Here is a 20,034-nt window from a genome sequence, read left to right as displayed (position 1 = left end):
TGGATATGATGCCAATGAAATTATAACTGTATTGAATGAAGACTTAGATTGTCCTGTGCAAATCAGTCAATGGAAAGTTGCCCTTGCTTCAATATCTAAAATTTCTTCAGATTTAAAAAGATGGCAGAGACACATGTCTATCATGTAGCTTTGTTATTGTTAACTGCTGTCAAGTTGAGTTCAACTTATGGTGACCCTATGAGACCTCCAAATCACCTCATCATCAACACTCCTGCTTAGATCTTACAGATACAGGGCCATGTCTTCCTTGATTATGTCTATCTATCTTTAATGCGATTTTTCCTATTGCTTTCTATGTTACCAAGCATTATTGTCTTTTCTAGTTAGCTGCATTTCCATAACTTCCCCAAATTTGTTTTTGTGTGCCTTCAAGTCCTTTCCAACCTACGATGACCCTAAGGCAAGTTTTAGTTTTCTTGGCAAGATTTGTTCAGAAGGGGTTGCCTTTGCCTTCCTCTGGGTCTGATAGTCTGTGACTTCTCCAAGGTCTGACCATTTCACCACTGTGCATGGCTAGATGAAAACTGCTAATCCTGTGTGTGTGTGTGTGTGTGTGTGTTTAATATGGAGCAACAGAGCTGCCTGCATTTATGGACTGTCTTTCTTGGTGTAACAATGGGGATTTGCCACTGAAAACAGCATTATACCACTGTGCAATATGATTGCAATTGTATGCAATGTTTGCCAAGGGTAAGCTTCTCAAATACATTGAGACTTACTTTTGACTAAAGATGCACATGATCAGGCTGCTCAACACAGGGCATTAAAATATCAGCTGGGATCCTGTTGGTTAGTTCTAGATAAAGTAGACCCATTGTGTTAATTGTTGAAAGGTGAACTGACACATAGGTAAATCCAATTGATTCCATGGCTCTCCTCTAGCTGGGACTGACAATAGGATTTAGGCCATCAATGAATTATGTACACAGGAAGCATCCCCATTAATTTCTATTTAGATCCAAAGACTGTTTAACAGTAACAGGCTGGTCCAGAGAGCCAAGGTGTATCTTTTGATTCTGTGAGATGAGAGCAAAAGAACTCGTCATCTAAATCATGTTAGTGGAAAGCCATGCCCAAAGAGTATTTGCTTTGTAGCACACCTCTCAACCCCTGAACTCTAAAAATGAAGGGCAAATCTTCTGAAAGGGAAACAATCAGGGACAAAATACCATGAAATGAGAGACACAATGAGAAACATCAAAGTTTCTCTAAACAATGGAGGAAAGCAATAGTCTATGGTGGGCTGTAGGTCTTTGTGTGAAATGCATGTGGGTCCTTGGCAAGTAAAGCATTAAGAAAGTATGTTCCACTAGAGTCTATGAAACACAGGATGCCTATTTTATGGGGAAATGTAGATAAAGATACAAAGGCTTCAGCCTTTAATGGGTTTAATGGGTAGATGAATCAGCTACAGCTTTACTTAGTTAATTGCTCCATTGATGGGCATCCTTTTTTTTTGGCTTTAAAACCTTCTGGGGCCTTGTTTTACTGCAATGGAACATTAGAAATGAAAGCTGCCGTTGTAGGGAATAAATCCCACTGAGTTCAATGGGATTACTTGTCAGTAAACATTCTTCCAGTTGCATTCAAAACAAGATGGCCTTTTTTCCCAACAGTGTTTGAATATAGAAAACAATCATGATATGACTGTTTGTCACTTAACAAAATTAAGACAAAAACAACAACAACAATTCCCTTCTTGCTTGTTCAGGGCACACATGTGTACATGTTTTCTGTTTCTTGAAGAAGCTCACTGTCTCTGAAGCAATACATAAACCCAGACACCCCTGGTGCTTTCAGTATTATGGGCACACTTTGAATTATACTGCCTTTGGTCTGAATTCTGTTGTTTAGTCACAGTTGGAGTCAATTCATTGAACCAAATGTAGAAGTTGATGTGGTTTATAGGCAAATCTCATTTCTTTAATTCCAGTTAGGACTAATGCATAGGATTTAGATCAGTGGAAGCTGTCTAGTCTGCCTCATGGTCGAACCAACCTTGGTTTAGGTCCTATATTGAATAATCCTTTTCTCTTCTCCAACAAAAACACAATCAGTAAAAAAAATGTTTTTGAACTTTCCTTTGCTCTAGCTTTCTATCGGTAAGCTGATTTGGAGCCATGTTCTTGTTTCTTCAACATTTCTTGTTTGTTTCATCTTTTACTTTTCCTGAACCAAATTTATAATGATGGACAGTTCTAAGCACAACTTGGCTGTGTATTTGCCTACCAAGAGAAAATACCGCAGTAGTAATACACTCTTTATGGGGAGTTTCTGATCTGCTGTATCAAGAGACGTTGCCTGATCTTACAGTCTATATATTTTTCATTGTAATCTTGCAAATCCATGTCTTTACTTGCCACTGAAGTAGAGCTAGGAGGGAACCAGTCTAGCCTTCCTAGGGAGACAGTTCTGGAGTCTGAGAGCAGACACCAAATAGAAGCCTCAGCATGAGAAAACTCACAGAGGGCCCAAACAGACAGGCCAAAATAAAACTGCTTTGGGTCACTTTGGAGGTATGCTGTTTAAATTTTGCATGAGTCCTATGAGGCTGGAAGCCATGCCAAAGCAACACTCCAGTCCTAAGGACTAGAGCACAGCTTTGGTGCAGCTTCTGGCCTCTTAAGATGCCTGTGTCTTTTAAACAGCATACCTCCAAAGTGACCCGAAGCAGCTTTATTTTAGCCTGTCTATTTGGGCCCAGAGAGAAGAGCTTTTCCTGAAGATCTCTAAACCTCTAATGGGCATATGTTTTATTTCAAAGCAACCAGAGTTACCAGATCTCAGGAACCAGCCCTGAGTCTTCCATTTTCATGGGAAAGGAGACAATAGTGCAAAGTCTCCATTTTTAGTAGTCTCAGCTCCAGGCGAGAAACTGATGTGTGCAGATCCATAGCTCAGCTGGTAAAGCAGCAGCTTGCTATAATTTGCAAGGCTTAATTCATTTGTTGTTGCAACATGCAAAGACTGTACAAGGGACCCAAGAAATTTGCTTTATTATCCTCCTCCTTCCTTTTCACTCACGGGGGCTCATCCTCTGCTCTGATCTATACTCACCTTCAGGTTCGAAGCAAGTAAAGGTAAAGGTTCCCCTTTAACAAGGTTGTCAAGTTGTGTCCGTCTATAGGGAGCAGTGTTCATCTCAGTTTCTAAGCTTGAAGAGCCAGCGTTGTCAAGGATGACCCTGTGATCATGTGGCCAGTATAACTGCACAGAATGCTGTTACCTTCCCACTGAAGTGGTACCTATTTATTTGCTTGCATTTTACATGCTTTCAAACTGCTAGGTTGGCAGAAGCTGGGACTAGTGATGGGAGCTCAGTTTTTCACACAGTGCTTGAGCCTCAAATTGCCAGCTTGCTGATCCTTGCAATCATCTGAGTCAGCATCTTAACCACTGAGCTTGGATTAAATGCTCCTTATATAGCTGGCCCTCCATATCCATGGATTCTGAATCCATGGATTCCACCATCTACAGTTTGAATATATATATATATATATATATATATATATATATATATATATATATATTCAAAAAAACAAACCACGATTTTGTTATTTTATATAAGGGGCACCATTTTACTGAGCCACTGTACATAATGGGACTTGAGCATTAACAGATTTTGGTATCCAAGGGGTTCCTAGAAGCAAACCCCAGCAGATCCCAATGGCCCGCTGTACCATCTCCCCAAGTAAGTGAGAAGGAATAATCCACTCATTTCATCTAGATCTGGGAACAACCCCTTTAGCTAATATTTCTGTTCAAACTGGGTAATATGTCCAGTGTGTGTGTACATGTCTAAACAACAAGCTATGAGCAAGTATAGTTGGTTGGTGTATGTGACTTTGAGTCATCTGTCAACTTATATTGTCCCCATTAATTTCATTCAGTTTTTTTAGGCAAGGAATACTCATAGGTGGCTTTGTTACTTAATGTGTTTTTAATTACAAAATGCTTAATAATATCACCAAGGACTGCCTCTAGAACTCAGGTTTGGGTCTGGAAACCTCAGGACCTGGGACAATCCCCAACTGGAAATCCTGAAAGAACCATCTCACAATAAACTGTCATTTTTTAATTAAGCAAACAGTACATTGCATAACAGCCATAGGTGGTCAAATTAAAATATAGAAACAATCCGTATACAATGAAGCATGAAAACAAACCAGGAGCATCAGATAACAATAACCATTCCTAACAAAAAGGCAAAAAACAGAATGAGAAGGCAAACCCCAGATCATTTACTGGCCGGACAAGAGGCCTGCCAGAATAAAAAGGTCTTCAGCAGACAATGAAATGCCATTAGGGAGAGGACCCAATGGATCTCGTGGTTTAATCAATTGGTTAATTAAAGGATTCATCAGTTAATGAGAGGACAGTTAATCAACTGAATTAATTAACTGATTAATCAGTTAAAAACCGGACAGTTCATCGTCTAGGAAAGGGGAACTTTAATCAGCTAATGGAAGCTCTCCTATCGGATAGAAAATGAAATCTAAATAATAATAGTAACAGTAAACAACAACAGAATATTTGCATATGCTTAAGACTGCAGAACCTTTCTAGGGAAGCCACTATTTGTTGCAGAATGGTGAGAGAGAGAGAGAGAGAGAGAGCAGTAGAAGCAGGTGAAATCAGGAATGTAAAAGAAGACACTTCTTTTCCTGTGCAAGTCCTTTGGGTCTTTGCATCTTTACAATCCGGGAATTGGATGGTAGGTCAAAGAGCAAAATGGGCAGCTTCCCTATTCTGTTTAAACATAACCATTAAACATGGGCTGCTTTTCGATTCACACAGAGGAATGGGGCTTCCTGCTGCTCCTGCTTGTGTGCATCAGTTTGAACGTAGAAGTCTCTCATGCTCTGTCCCTTTTGTTAAGCAATGCTTTGTCTGAAGCTAACAGGATAACTACAGTGTTGTTCTTCAGGGATCTGTATTGACTGTGCCAAAGGCAGGGCAGCACTGCTCAAGGGCACTGCAACATTCTGGGGGAAAATCAACACTCTGTGTACCTGGGATAAATTTGCACACACACAGGGGACTGGAGCAAGTCTGTATTTGTGTCTGTGTGTGTTCACAAATGCACAAACACACACACTGAGGCCAACTCCCAGAAGTCAACTATGCCTTGCTTTGCCTTGTCATTATCTCCCTCCCCCTTTTGGGCTGCAGTCCTGTACATCATTTAGCTGTCTGAATCCCATCAAAGTAAGATGCAGAAAAATGACCAGGGCCGTGTCTGCAATGACAGGAAAACCCAGCTTACCGTCAAGGCTTCCAGATCTGCAGGGAGGACAAGCTGTCTGCACAACTGGCACCCACAATGGGCCAATACAAGGAGCACTGCCTGTACACATTGTTGTGTGAATGTGTGCTTGTGTGATCAATTTGCATTGGCATGCTGTTCTGATGATATTGTTGTGCACTTGTGCAATCAACTTGAAGATATAGAAAAGGAATGGCACTCGGGGAACCATGCAGCCTAGAAAGTTAAAGTGTTATAGCAGAAAGGTGGAAGTTCCCAGTGGGAAGAGGTCAGTAGCTCACCCATCTGCCAATGCTTTGCTCCTGTCTCTGCAGCGGCATGCAGTCCGCACACTCAGGGGATTATCCTACAATTCCACCCTGATTCAGGACAAAAGGGGATTCTTTTTATAGCGGAGAACCACCCTGAAATACAGTTTGGACCTGTGTTCTGTCCATTTGTCCTGTGCATTGTCTTTACAGGTCAACATAGGAATGGCAGGAACATTTCTTTTCTTCCATATGGACACAGCCCAGGATTGCAACTAGAGACTGTTGAGAAAATGAGCAAGGACTTTCCCACTGTCTTATGCCATCCTCTGTCTAATATCCAGGACTGTGAAGAACATCAAAATGAGAACATCTTTTTGAAATTATAGAATAAGGACTACAGCAGCTTATCTCCCTAAGATATACCTACATTTCTTTTTATTATGACAATCTTATTTCCTTATGCACTAACTAGTAACATAATGTGTAAGGCCTTTCTTTCTTTCTTTCTTTCTTTCTTTCTTTCTTTCTTTCTTTGGAGCATGTATATACTAATGTTTGTTGCAGCCTCAAGGTGGTTTTCAACTGTAAAAAATGAATAAAATACAGTTTTACAAAACCAGCAGACTGGCAGCCCAAGCAGCAAATTAAAAGGTGAAAGCAAAACATTTACCTGAAGGATCTTGAACATCAGTAAAGGCACAGGAGAAGAAGGTAGTCTTAGACCTGTGCCTGAAAAAAACACTGAGGTGTAGCCAGATGAAACTACCAAGGAGACAGGTCCATCAGGTTGGGTAACATTTTATAGATGATGATGATGATGATGATGATGATGATGATGATGATGATGATGATTATTATTATTATTTCTTACCCACCTCTGCCCATATATCAGGTGAAGGAACAAAAACCAATCAACAATGAACAACATCAATTCAAACAGATTAATAAAAACATGCAACAGTTTAAAAGGAAAAATAAGACATACACATTTTAAAATGGCCCACATTTAAAATTCAGCATCTAAATTCACAATTTAAAAACCAACTGGATAAGCCTACTGGAAACGACTGGTCTTCACTGCTGTTTTGAATTTGGGCAGTGTATTCTGCTGTCAAATTGCTTATATTCCACCAGCCCTGTTTCAGGTAATGCAAACCTGTCTCTTATGAGCTAGAAGAGCAGCAGAAGTAGAAAGTTACTTTTCTGGACCACAGTTCCCAGAATCTTTGACATGTTACCCAAAAAGGAACCTTCACAAGCTCTACTTTCCCAGATTTGCTATGTGAAATCCTTGCAGGGGCAGTGAATTCATGCTTAGCTTCACCACCATTCTTCCTGCAAAACTAATTGGCATGGTGTAGTGATCTGAGTTCAAGTGACTGAAAGTCCAGGTAGTAGCCCCACTTAGCCAGAGAAACTCACAGAGTGACTGTGAGCTAGTTCCAGTCTTCTATCGCCCTTAAAGGAAGGCAATGGTAAACCTCCTCTGAAGAAATCTTGCCAAGAAAGCCATATGATAGGATCACCATAAGCCAGAGTTCACTTGAAGGCTCATGATAGCAATATCTTCCTGCAGATGCTCCCAGCAAAACTGGAGTTCTCCCAGTGCTGGATCCTATCAGTTCATAATGGTTGCAGGAAGAGGGCTGCTCTTGGATCCTTCATTAAATTAATGATAGTGGAGATTATTTCTCTTATATACTTCTTTTCTTTCAATGCAAGACCCAGGACACATTATAATCATACAACAAAATACATCTAAAAGTCAAGACTGGAATCCTCTTTCTTCATGGAAAGTATGAGCAACACCAATGAACTATGGTATCTCCCCATTTAACAGTTGGGGTGAATGCAGAGCACAAAGTGCTCTTTTGTTGTTCTTTCCTTCTCCCATGTTTAGGTAAACTGGAATAAGCTGTGCACTAATGTGTATCACTTTGTATATGTATTAATGAAACATATGCTACACACTTACATTTAAAACAGATGGCATCTTGGAACAGTAGTATTAATAGTATTAGTAGTAAATTTATTTCTTACTCGCCTTTTCCTAAGGCTTGAGGTGGGGTACATCATAGATTAAAGCACACATGACCACTAAAACACATAAAACACATAAATTAAAACACATAAAACACATAGGACATATTCAAATCGTCCAACATAAAATTTAAAATATACCAATTTAAAATTAATAGTTTAAACTGATTGGGTAGGCATTTAATACTGTTTTAAATTCAGATAGCATATTTAGCTGTCTAATCAATTCTGGCAGGTCATTCCACAATCTAGGCCGATGAAAAGGTCCTCTGGGTAACAGTTGCATCCAGAGGAACTTTTCACAACATATTCACAAGATTCACTATTTTCCTAATGCTGATTTTTCTAGGATAGTTCCGATATGCCATCTGGCTTTTGCCTTAAGCATAAAGGCCATGAGCTGATAATGGAAAGTGCTTAGTGAGAACTGAGTAAGTTATATATCCACATCATCTCTCCGCTGCTGCTGGGATATCCATGTGTCTCAATTTACATGGGCCAATTCTCTATTGAAAGGGCTGTTAGAAGTCAGGCCTTCATTGGCTACTCTACCTAAGTCCAGTTTAAAGCAAATCATCACAAAATGGGGGAGCAGGAACACCATGGAGTTACCTATCAGAAACTGGCCACTGAACAGCAGGCAGGAAACGCTCACTTGGGGACAAAACAGACTGGCACAATATGCCAGCTTGGGGGCAGAGTGGTGTTTAGACAACCTCCTGACACCACCCCCAAGCTGACATCATGACCAAACAGCAGGCAGCATTGCGGTGCTCCGGCAGCTTGGCATTTATATGCCGCACACTGCAGGAGCGCCAAAAAGCCATTGCCGTAGTGGTGGATAATCTGCCCTTTTTCCAGTGCAAAGGGGTGACATGACACTGTCTCTGAAAGAGCTGGGTGGGCACCATGGCAACTACACCCAGCCCCACTCCAGATTTTTTCCATCACAAAAAGAGGTGGCAAAATGCCTCTCCTTTTTGCATCAGGAAAAGGGTGGCTTTTCTGCCATGGTGGTGCCTTTTCAGCTCTCCTGAGGCAGGCAGCATATGAATGCTGTACTGCCAGAGCACTATAACACTGCCCACTGTCTGGGTGGTAGGCAGCATGACCCCAGCATTGGGGTGACGTTGCAGCCGGCAGCGTCTGTACACCATGCCCCCATGGTGCCAGGAAGCCAGCATATTGTGCTGGTCTGTACTGGCCCAAAAAAGAGCAGCGTTTTGCTGCTTTTTTTTTTTTGCACTGATCTCGATATTCAAAGGGGTGGTGTCAAGCCACCCCTATATGGCCGTCTGTTTCCCTAGTATGAGGAAGCTCTTTAAATAACAGAAATGTATTCAAAATTTTCACTTACTCGTATAATATATGCAAATGTAAAGCTGATCAGTATCTTCTTTGTCCCCTTTTTGTTCTTTTCTTGGTGATGTCTACATGTACTTTAGCTTCCTAAATAGCCCAAAGACACCAGATCTCACATCTTGGAAGCTAAGTAAGGTCACTACGTGATTGGGGGACTGCCAATGAAAACCAGGTGCTGTAAGCGATATTTCAGAGGAAGGAACTGGCCAAACCATCTCTGAGTATTACTTGCCCAAGAAAGGCCTGTGGAATTCATGGCATTGTCACTAGTGAACAGGTAACTTGAAGGCACATTTACATACAAGTGTGCTTTCTAATGACTTTACATGAGAATGGAATGAGGTGCCTTTCTGCACCCAAACCTAGGAGGTCCTGATGCCTAGGCTTGTCTTACCCACCGAGCTAAGAAATCCAGAATAACACAATGTTCCAAGCCTCTTCTTCCAAAGAAAGCAGCCATTTTCAAGGCAAGAATAGTGTGGACAGAAGGATATGATTTACCTCCACATTTTGTGGTGTTCTGCTTTATTTATCTGACTTGACTCACCTCTTAGGTTGTCTGTTTTGTAATCCTCTTGGAGTATTGGGGGCTACATTCCTATAACAGCCCTTGCAGCCTGACCTCATAATCACTTTAACAATCCACAGATTATTGGAGTTGTGCGTTCTTATATGAAAGCATGCTTGTTTAAGACCGAGAAAGCCTTCCACTCATGAGAATTTAAAATAACTAATTTAAGGCTTGCCTTAAAACACTCTTTACATTCAGATTTATTGGTCTAGGGTTAAATTTTCCAATTTTTAAATTGTTTTCTTCCTTGCACTTTCTTACAAAAGAAAGAGAGGATACAAATTTTATGACACAACAGCAACACAATACCCCTTTGAATCTATGTAGCTTTATTAGCTAGTCGTAGCAGCAAAAGAAACATAACATCGAGTAAGTGCTTAAAGACCACTATATTTATTGCAGTTCAAGCATTCATAGGCTAGAGCTGCCTTCATTAAAAGTAATGTAACAGAGTTTGGAATGTCAATTTTTAAAGAGCAATTCATTTCTTGTTACTTTTCTATTTGTTGTTGTGTGCCTTCAAGTAATTTTCAACTTCTAGCAACCCTAAGGCAACCCTAACATGGGGTTTTCTTGTTGTTCAGAGGAGGTTTGCCATTGTTTTCTGCTGAGGCTGAGAGTATGTGATTTACCCAAGGTACTCAGTGGTTTCATGGCTGAGTGCAGAATCGAATCCTGGTCTCCAGAGTCATACTCCAACACTCAAACCATTATGTATCAATGTACCATGATGCTTTTTTTTTTTTTAAATGATGTTTAAACTCTTAAATATATTATTGGTTAAATGGCCTAAAACCTCCTCAGAATCACTTGAAAATGCTTCCCATATATAATATTTTAAACTAATGAATAAATGGTCCTTTTCTGGACATTACAGGTCATTGCACTGGTTCATCCCTTTTTATCCACCCATCCCACAGTCACATATGTAAAGGAAATCCTTACTCCTTAGATGTAATGAGTTACTTCCAAACTAGAAGGTTATGGGTAGATGTCAGAGTTGAAAGGGATGGCAACTTCAGCCCCTGTTTGCTTCAGGTAAATGAAAGGAATAATGAAAACAAACTAATATATGGGCTCTTATGCTAGCAGGATAAAGGGAAATTGGTCTAGGAAGAATGGTTGTAATGTCCTTGCCTTGAATTCATTTGTTTAAACTCAGTCGTCACTTGAGTAGACTCAATGAATCAATTGAAACCTATGTTAAATTTTGACTTATCAAGTTCCTACTGAGATTGTGACTAATAATTAGATTTAGGGCCTTGTTTCGGTGTGCTCGAAGGGTGTACTGAAAACCAACTACATGCAATTGTCTCTCTGATTTAATACTCAAAAAAGGGTGCTCTCCTGGTGTATCTGGTCATCATTGTAGAACTGAACAGTGGCACCTCCATGTGGCTCTAAGGGTTATGGAACATGAATACTGGAGGAAGCTTCAATCTTATAAAAGCAGGCCTGCTAATTACCAGGGATGGGAACAGGGCCAACTCAATACATTTTGCTTTCCAAGCCAAAGGACAATCTGACTGCTCACTCCCCATCTCAGTACACAGAACTCAACTGCCCGGTCAGTGTCTTCAACACAGTAGAAACTGGACAACTTCTTCCTTTACATCGGAGAACAGCAGCTTGGCTCAGAGGGTTCTGGGACACATGGCTCTGCCCTTCAATGCCTCACTGTCATTCTACCTTTCAACCTAGTGTTTGTGTACCTCCTGCTCAAAGCATTGCATATATGCTTTGTTTCTTAGGCCAGAGCTAGGAAAAAATACTTTTTACAGGACAACACCAAAACTTGCACAACTAGTGGCTGTGCTGGTTGGGGGAATCCTGGGAGTTGTAGCCCAACAAAGTAATAGTGCTACACTGGGCTCTACAGCCTGCAAACTCACTTGGTCAGGAGCCTTATCTAATGGTATTCTCTGTTCGGAGAGAATGAACTGAATTCTTTTGTTGGGCCACATCTAGAGGCCTAAATCCCATTGGGATTTATCTAGGCACTGATTACAATCAAAGATTTGAGTCACTAGGTCTATTCTAGTTAGGACTAAACAATAGGATTGAGGTCAGCAAGTAGGTGAAACAGTGAACCAGCCATCTCACAAACAAATGGCTCAAAAGAAGAGGAACAGCTAGGAAAAGGACAAAAGAGACCTCAGTCACCTTCACCCTCTTGCCCTCAACATCTGCTGCCTGCCGAATGGTAGGGCTGGCCCTGCCAAGGGAAATAAACCAGGATGGGTACTCATACTTATATGCTGCTGGACTGAGCATTAACCCATATTAATTTGGGATGCCAGACTAGTGTACTTGTTTAGAAAACCTATTAGATTATGCAAATATCCACATTAAAAAGAATCCAGTTCAGCACCATTGTTTGTCCTGGCTGCTGCTTCTGATTGGCACCAGTTTTACCCATTGGGCTGTTTCTTCTTACATGGTTAATCCCCCTCAATCAGGGATCATGCAATGAATGGGAATGTCATATATATGGTAATATCACTGGAAGTCTGTTTGGGGAGGAACAATCTGCAACCAATCAAATTTGACTAGATGTTGAAGTCACTGAGGGCACAGAAGCACAACTGAGAATAAAGGCAAGGGATGACAATTTAAACTATTTTTTCCAGGGAATCTCCCAAAAATATCAACCAGGGAAGGTGTTTTTTTCAATATCATCTGGGGGAAAAACCCATTTCTGATTACTTTTGACTTCATTGAAAATAAACTCCAGATTGGGGCAAATAAGCATTTATTAAATTCTGAGCATTCTCACATTTCTTTGATAGCATTTTGAATTTGAAAAAAAGGGAAGGAAGGAAAAAAGGGTGAGGGTTAATACATCTAAGAAATATTGCCTTCTTGGAAACTTGGCTTTTTCTCTCCACCAATTTGTGTGTTACCTCCAGGTTTGCTATAATTCTTTATTGGATGTTCTTCCAGTTCTTTTTTTTTTTAAATAATCTTCAGCAGGTGCAGAGAGGCCTGCAACATGGAGAGCAAGCAATATAAAAAGTCACAATTGAAAGATGAATCCCCCTTCCTCCTCTGCTGCCATGAAACCAGCTCCTCATAAAGTTTGAAACTGATATTAATATTTAACTTTTAAACTCACAAGATCTTTCATGGTCTCAGCCTGACTTAATTAGCTGACATTTAGTTCCCAATATTCCACAGCGCACTCTTTGGAGTCCTTGGGTACTAGTTTATTAACATTCCCCCACAGTCGACTGGCAAAGGCAGCTTCCAGATTCTTTATCAATTGTTCCTGTAGGCAACCAAATTCATTGCTGAACGCCATTAAACCAGCCTATTCTGTAAATATGTTTAAAGGCACAGAAAGAAGCCTTCCTTTTCCATTTCATTTAAATGAACTTGGTGAAATGCAACCTTTCCTTCTCTTCTCTTCTCCATGCCATCTCCTTACCGCAAGGGCTCCTTATGTTATTCCTAAAATACATACCATGGGCCTTTGGTATTCACTAGGGTTTGGTTCCAAAATCCGCCATGGATACCAAAATCCATGGATGTTCAAGTCACATTAAATACAATGGATAATAAAATGGTGTCCCTTAAATAAAACAGCACAATCAAGGTTTGATTATACATATATATATATATATATATATATAGCAAAAAGTAAACCTTGATTTTGCCCTTTTATAAAGGGACACCATTTATTATCCAGTGTGTGAGTGTGTGTGTGTATGTGTGTGTATTTTCAAACCATGGATGCTTGAATCCATGGATAAAGAATCTGTATATAGAAAGTTGACTATATTAAAAAGCACCACATTTACTTTTATGGGCAGTGGTGGTTTTGCCTTGAATGAAGACCTTTATCAAACTATTTAATGTGACCTTGACAAATACTCCTAAGCAAGATAGCACAAGGCTTCATCTTTCTTCCTTGCTGTATATAACTTCATCTTCCTTTATACGCCCTTCATCTTGGTGAAGGTGGTTGGTGATGCTGCATTTGAATTGGCTGTGAATGTATACAGTATTTGCTGGATGCATATGGATGGCTGCCCTGTTCACTCTTCTAATGGCGATATCTAGCTTTCTAAACCATACTAGATTTTCTTGCTGGACGCTTCAATGTTAAAAGTTTGCTTGCCATTCCTAATCCATTTTGGGAAATGAAACAATGTTCCCCACTGCGCCTCACCTCTGTGGATAGTCAGGAAGCATGCTTTTCTATGTTCATGGCTTGATGTCTGAGCCCAAACTTGCATGTTCAAAGAAAAAGGACCTGAAAAAAGATACTATGTATTGAATACTATGCAGAATGCAGAATGTACACCTTCCATAGTGTACTTTTGATTTCTTTATTGTGGCCCCCAGTTTGCAATGTTAGCTACCAAAAATTGAAGTGATAATAGTGGCTTTCTGTCCAGCTTCACAGTTTCCAAGAAAACCCTATCTAGGGCCCGTTACAAACGGGCATAAAGTATGGACTGGGTCTGTATTAGGATTGGAAAGGGGCGTCACTTCCAGACGCCCCTAACCCTAATATGGACCGAGTCTGTACAAAATGGCGGTGCCCGTTCCACACGGGGCCCGCCATGCTTACATAGCGGACATGCTGCGTCTGCATGTCGCACAGCGCATATGATGCTGTGAGTGCGCCATTGGCACCTTGCTGCATCATATCCGTGCCACAAAGAGAAGCGCCATTTTGGCGCTTCTTATTTGCAGCGCGGAGGAGCCTCGTGGTTTGGACGCTGGGGCTCCTCCGCGCTGCAAATGAAGGCGGTGGCAGACCTCCCCTTCTGGGCGGTCTGTAACGTGCCAACATTATCTTACTTTGTGGTACACTGTGTGTCTAATATGTACACATCTCAGAAGATATATGGGCAGAGTTGAGCAAACATAAAAACCCTAAAGTATTTGGTGTTGAACAGAAATCCATATCTTGTGAATCTCTCCTAAAGGATTTCCATGCACAGGGCTGGAGAGTCACTGTTCAGTGTTCCTTCTTGTCATTGATGTTCTGTGCCTCCACTCATTTCTGACTTGAATTTGTTTAAAAAGAAGGTGGGAGGGGGTGCCTCTAGGTCATTTCTGACTCATGGTGACCCTAAGGCAAACCTCCTGCTGCAATTGCTTCTCTCAGTACATCCATGACCATGAAAGCCCTGTATTCATCATTCATCATCTCCTCAAACCGTAGCACCTCCAAAACCCTGTTTGGGTGTTGCCTGGCTTAAGAGGTAGATATTTGGGGACGCATCCAGTCACTAAACACCATGAATTTGAAACTCAAAAGTTATGAGATCAATTACTGCTTGTGATTTCATAAACATTGAACAGAATTGTTGTTGTTGTGTACCCTCAAGTTGTTTTTGACTTATAGTGACCCTAAGGCAAACTTATCATGTGGTTTTCTTGGCAAGATTTGTTCACAGGGAGTTTCTCATTGCGTTCTTCTGGGGCTAAGAGAGTATGACTTGCCCGAGGCCACCCAGTGGGTCTCCATGGCTAAGCAGGATTTGAACCCTGGTCTCCCAAGGTTCATGGTCTTCAAAACTTCTAATCTCTTCCTATAATTAGCTGGGATGCCATACATTTTGCCCAAAAAATGCATGCATATTTATAATGCAATTCTATATATGTTTACTGCTCGTGTATGCAAATATATCTGCAGGTGTAAACGTGCATAAACTGTAGCTTACCTTGATGAAGAAGTTTCTTTTCTTGTAGTGCAAAACTACACACAGGCCTGAGCTTATCCTTCAGCAACAGCATATAAATTCTGGCGTAGTTGTGACAGATCCACAAACGATATCTAGCAACTGAATAACTTTAGCTCTAATTATCTAGTTAAGCTACCATAACAAAACATGCTGTATATGGTTGTGTTCAGTATAATTACAGAGTATTTCACACAGAAGTGCGATTAATAGTATTTCATTACATTTCGATGCGGCTTCCCTAATTTGTGAGGAATTTAATGCGTGCTGGGTGTCTACTTTATGTGTTAATATTCTTCCATCATATTTATTGACTTATGTCAATAAGATGCAAAAAAAAAATACAGCCAGACTAGTATACATTTTGTTATAAGAGGCTGTGTGTCTGTGGGTTCACATGCATGTGAAAGAGTGTGTGTACATATTTGTGCGTGTATGTGTGTGTGTGGCAGAGAGAGAGAGAGAGAGAGAGAGCACACCAGGAGACAAATGTGAGGAGAAAAATATGACTTGTTATTGAACAATCTTGTTTTTAGGGCTTATCTTAGTAAATAAAGTATTGATCTTTTCCATTGGGGACCTTTGGTTCGATTCCACTATCCATCCCTCAGTGATATGTATACAATGGTGGCAGCTCATTCCTAGCAAACAGTATCAGTCCACATTAAATATAATATCAGTCACAGCAACCTGAGTTCTTTGCTTGATAGACCCGATACGGAAAATGAAATCAGCCATTAAAAATAAGTGTATAATTCTAACTGTTGCCATCTTTGTTTCAAAAGAAAACAGAAGCTGGGGATTTAGCTGTTGCGCAGTCACACAGCTCCCTTACTCTTAGCTCAATGATGGCCTTTTATTAAACCATTCTCTGGCTTCCTTGAACAGTTATTTTGAACAAATGTTATTCATATATTTTTAAATATTTAACCACATTTTAGAATTTATTAAAAATTAACAATATTTCTCATCAGGATAATTCATCATTTCCCCCCAAGGATTTTTATTTTATTTTATTTTATTTTTCTCCTATACATTGTAGGGAAGTAACTATCAACACCAACTTCCCATTTGCAATAATTATACTGAATGAGTCTTAACTGATATTTAAACAGAAACATTTCACCTAGTGATATTATGGAAGTGAGCACCATCAGTATATACTGAAAATGCTTACTAGCAAGTAAGATGTATTGACATCAACCAAAATTCATTCCAAGTAAATGATTAGAATCAAAGCTTACAGTTTTGTCCCGAAATAAATGGACTTCAAAGGAAATCCCATAAATTTCAGTAAAAACCCTCCACTTCCATGGAATTGTGCATAAGGTTGCCTCATTCAGTGATGATTTGGTTTCCTTAAGTAGTGTTGATGTGACATATTCTACAGCATTGTCTGAAGATAGCATATGTTTTACATTAGTGATCTACAACGTTTTGCATTGTTCAACCTAGTTTTGAAAATATTCACTCCAAATATTTCAATTTAACATAGTAACCCTTACAGAGTGGCACTGCAGTTATGGAATTCCCTTCCATGAGAGATCTGTTTGTATCCACGCTTTTGTTTCTCAGGCACCCACCAAAAGCATATCTATTGCTACAAGGTTTGGAGGTGGGGAATAAGGAAATATTTACTATGTCTTTTATTGATGCTTGCTGTCCTTTGTCTTAGTGTACTTCAGCAGACATTTTTCTTTTTGATTTTAGATATTTGTAAAAGGAGATGTGTAATTTTGGATTTCAGTGCATTTCCTTTTAGATATGTGTAAATTTAGACGTTCATTTTGTGGGTTTTAGATTTGTGCTACTATATATTTGAAATTTGTGACTTCATGGTTTGTGTCAATTACTAGCCTCCCTGGGGTCTTATTTATTGATTTATTTTGTTAAAATGTTTATATTGCACCTGATAGTCAAAGATCACAGATCTGTTTACAGTAAAATCAGATTAAGACAATGAATAATAAAAATAATTTTATGGGGAAAGACTGGGTATAAAGTGAATAAATAGCCATACAAACTAGAATATTCTTAGCACTGACGCTGTCTGATGTACTATCATCATAGGGCCATTTTGTTACTTTTAGAAGATCTGGGCCTAACCATCCAGGTCTCAAGATGCAGAAAAATGTAATATAGGTTTAATAATATTGCTTTTTCCTACTGGACTTCTTTGGCGTTCATTACTCAAACACCTGTGGTGCCACTGGTAGCCTTTTTATGTGGAAATGCTATCTGTAGCTGCTCCCAGATTTTGGAAGTCCTGTTCTAGGGAGGCTAAGTTGGCTACCTTTTTGTTGTGCTTTTATCAGATGATAAAGGCATTTTTATTAAAACATTTTTATTAAAACTAATTGTTTTACACAAAAAGTGCTCTCTAAGTTGTACTGTACAATGTTTACCCTTTGCTTTTCAATCATTTTTTCAAATGCTGTTAATTCAAGAGACAGTTTAAGCTATTTTAATCATAGCATCATTTATCCTTTTGGCCACATCTGTTTTCCTCTGTGATATTTTTTATTTTATTTTGTATGCCTCAGCATTGAGGGAAAACTTATGCAAATGCATCAAGAGATGGAAATAGAATGGTGTTGCCACCATTACTCTGGATTCTTTTTGAAGGTTGTGGATTGAAGGCTTTAAGATGCAAGGTACAATTGTCCCTTCATATTCATGGTGGATCTCTTCCGGACCCCTTTGTGGATAAGAAAAAATGCTGGACCTCATGTCCTCTTGTTTCCTATGGCCATGTACATGTGCATCCATTAAACAACGGAGCTTGCTGTCCGCAGAAGCTCAAATCTGCCGACGGCAATCTCTCGGATAAGAAGAGTTCACGTAATATCATGCAGTTTAATAAAGGGGCACAAGTGGCCCTTCTGCATTGGTAGCCCTTGTCCCACTAGAGCTTCAAGTTAGACATCTGGATATCCTACTCCTTCATTTTCATTTAGTCAATGTCTACAGCATCCATAGTTTGCTTGGAAAATAATTTGCCTGGGTTGCAACCTGTGTATGCATACACTTAAGGCTGCAACCCAATTGATGATATTTATTTGATTTCTATACTACTTTTTCTCCCAAAATTTGAACCACTTTCCAAGAAATGAGTCCAAATGAACTAAGTGGGACATATAACATGGAAATGCATCAAAATACAGGGGGCCCATGGTATCTTCTGGAATTTGGTTCCTGAAACCCCCATGGATACCAAATACCATAGATGTTTAGGTCACATTATAAACAATGGCATAGCAAAATGGTATCCCTCATATAAAATGCCAAAATCAAGGTTTACCTTTTGGAATTTACATATTTTTTTAATATTTTCAAGCCACGACTGCTTGAATCCTTAGATAAAGAATCCATGGATACAGAGGGCCAACTGTGTCCTTGTAGAATTATTGGCATATAGGTGGATCAGGGCAACCATTTCCTAAGGCTGCAATGGCCTTTTAGTTGTCCATTATAGCTGTAGAAGATAGCTTTGAAAGTCTTCTGGTTCTGTGAAGAAATCATCTGGAAGACCCAACATTCAGACCCAATGATCAGTTCATAGATTTTGCCTTCTAACCCAATCAAAATTGCACTGACTTGCCAGTGCTGGCCAGACAGTATGAAGGTACTGGAGATACAACGATAAGCAAAGCAGACGTGGGGTTAGATTTTCATTCATACCCTGCGAGCACAGAAGTCTATCGTAAAAGATCCCCAGTATTTACCCAATAAATAAAGCACAAGCCCTGCATCAAAGGGCTAAAAGTAGGTATTTAAGACAACACAAACATCAACATTTCATCTCGATACTGACAACAGTAAACAAAAGCATTGAAGATTACTAGTACTAGCAGAGATAGATAACAATTATGGCTTTAACTATTGACACTTTCAGTTAGTTTACTTAGTGTGGTCATATGTGCCTTTTTTTAAAAAAAATCACTGACTTGGTCTTTTCCTTGACTTTCGGACACTCCACGAAAACAGCTGTTCTCCCCCTTTGAAAGCAGGGAGGGAACCCACAAAGGTTTACCATTCCCCAAACTAATTGGGATACTGAGACCACTTCTCACTAATTAAAATAAGCTGATGAGATTTGAAGTTGATTATAGTCCTTTTTTAATATATATAAAATATAGATTTTGGGCAAGTTCTTTCCTTATCTTCATCCTAAAAATCAATAGGATTCCATGAAGTGTGAAGGAAGCAATTCGACCCTTTCCCATCTAATTTTCCATCCACCATGAATAGGGACAGGGTTTCCAGCTCTATTTGTCTAAATGAAGCCAACTGGAAACCTCTCTGTTTCTTCTTCATCTCCCCAGTATTTGCTGAGCACATTCGTGGCATGTCAAAATTAAAAGTCCTCCCACCAACGGGTGTATTAATCACAGGAATAGAAACCAGACTAATTAGCAAAAAAAATGTGTGCTTTAAATGAAAGAAAGTAAGTGAATGCCACTTTCCGAGGTAGACAATAGAAAGTTCAAGACAAGACAAAGAAAGAATATTCAAGAAGACAAAGGAAGAATGGGGGTGGGTGGTGGCGGAAGTGAGAAGATATCACTAGAAAAACACCTCACTAGGAAAAATATTAAGGCATCAACCCCAGATCCAGTTAGAAACAAAGAGCTTATATTTTTATGGGAGTTGGTGCAGGATGATAACCCATCACTGATTCTAAAGCCATTATTTGGAAGTAAGTCCCACTGTTTTAACAGGTCTTGTTTTCAAGTCAGTTACTGAGGGCTATGCCCTATGGCTCTGATGTCCAGTTGCGCTGTAACCCAGTGCAGTTCTCTTTGTCATGGCTTGGTATCATTTTCA

The sequence above is a fragment of the Sceloporus occidentalis genome, unplaced genomic scaffold, assembly GCF_023333645.1.
Source record: "Sceloporus occidentalis isolate IW3139 unplaced genomic scaffold, rSceOcc1.0.p SCAF_7, whole genome shotgun sequence".
NCBI lineage: Eukaryota > Metazoa > Chordata > Lepidosauria > Squamata > Phrynosomatidae > Sceloporus > Sceloporus occidentalis.
This window is presented reverse-complemented; position numbering follows the sequence as displayed.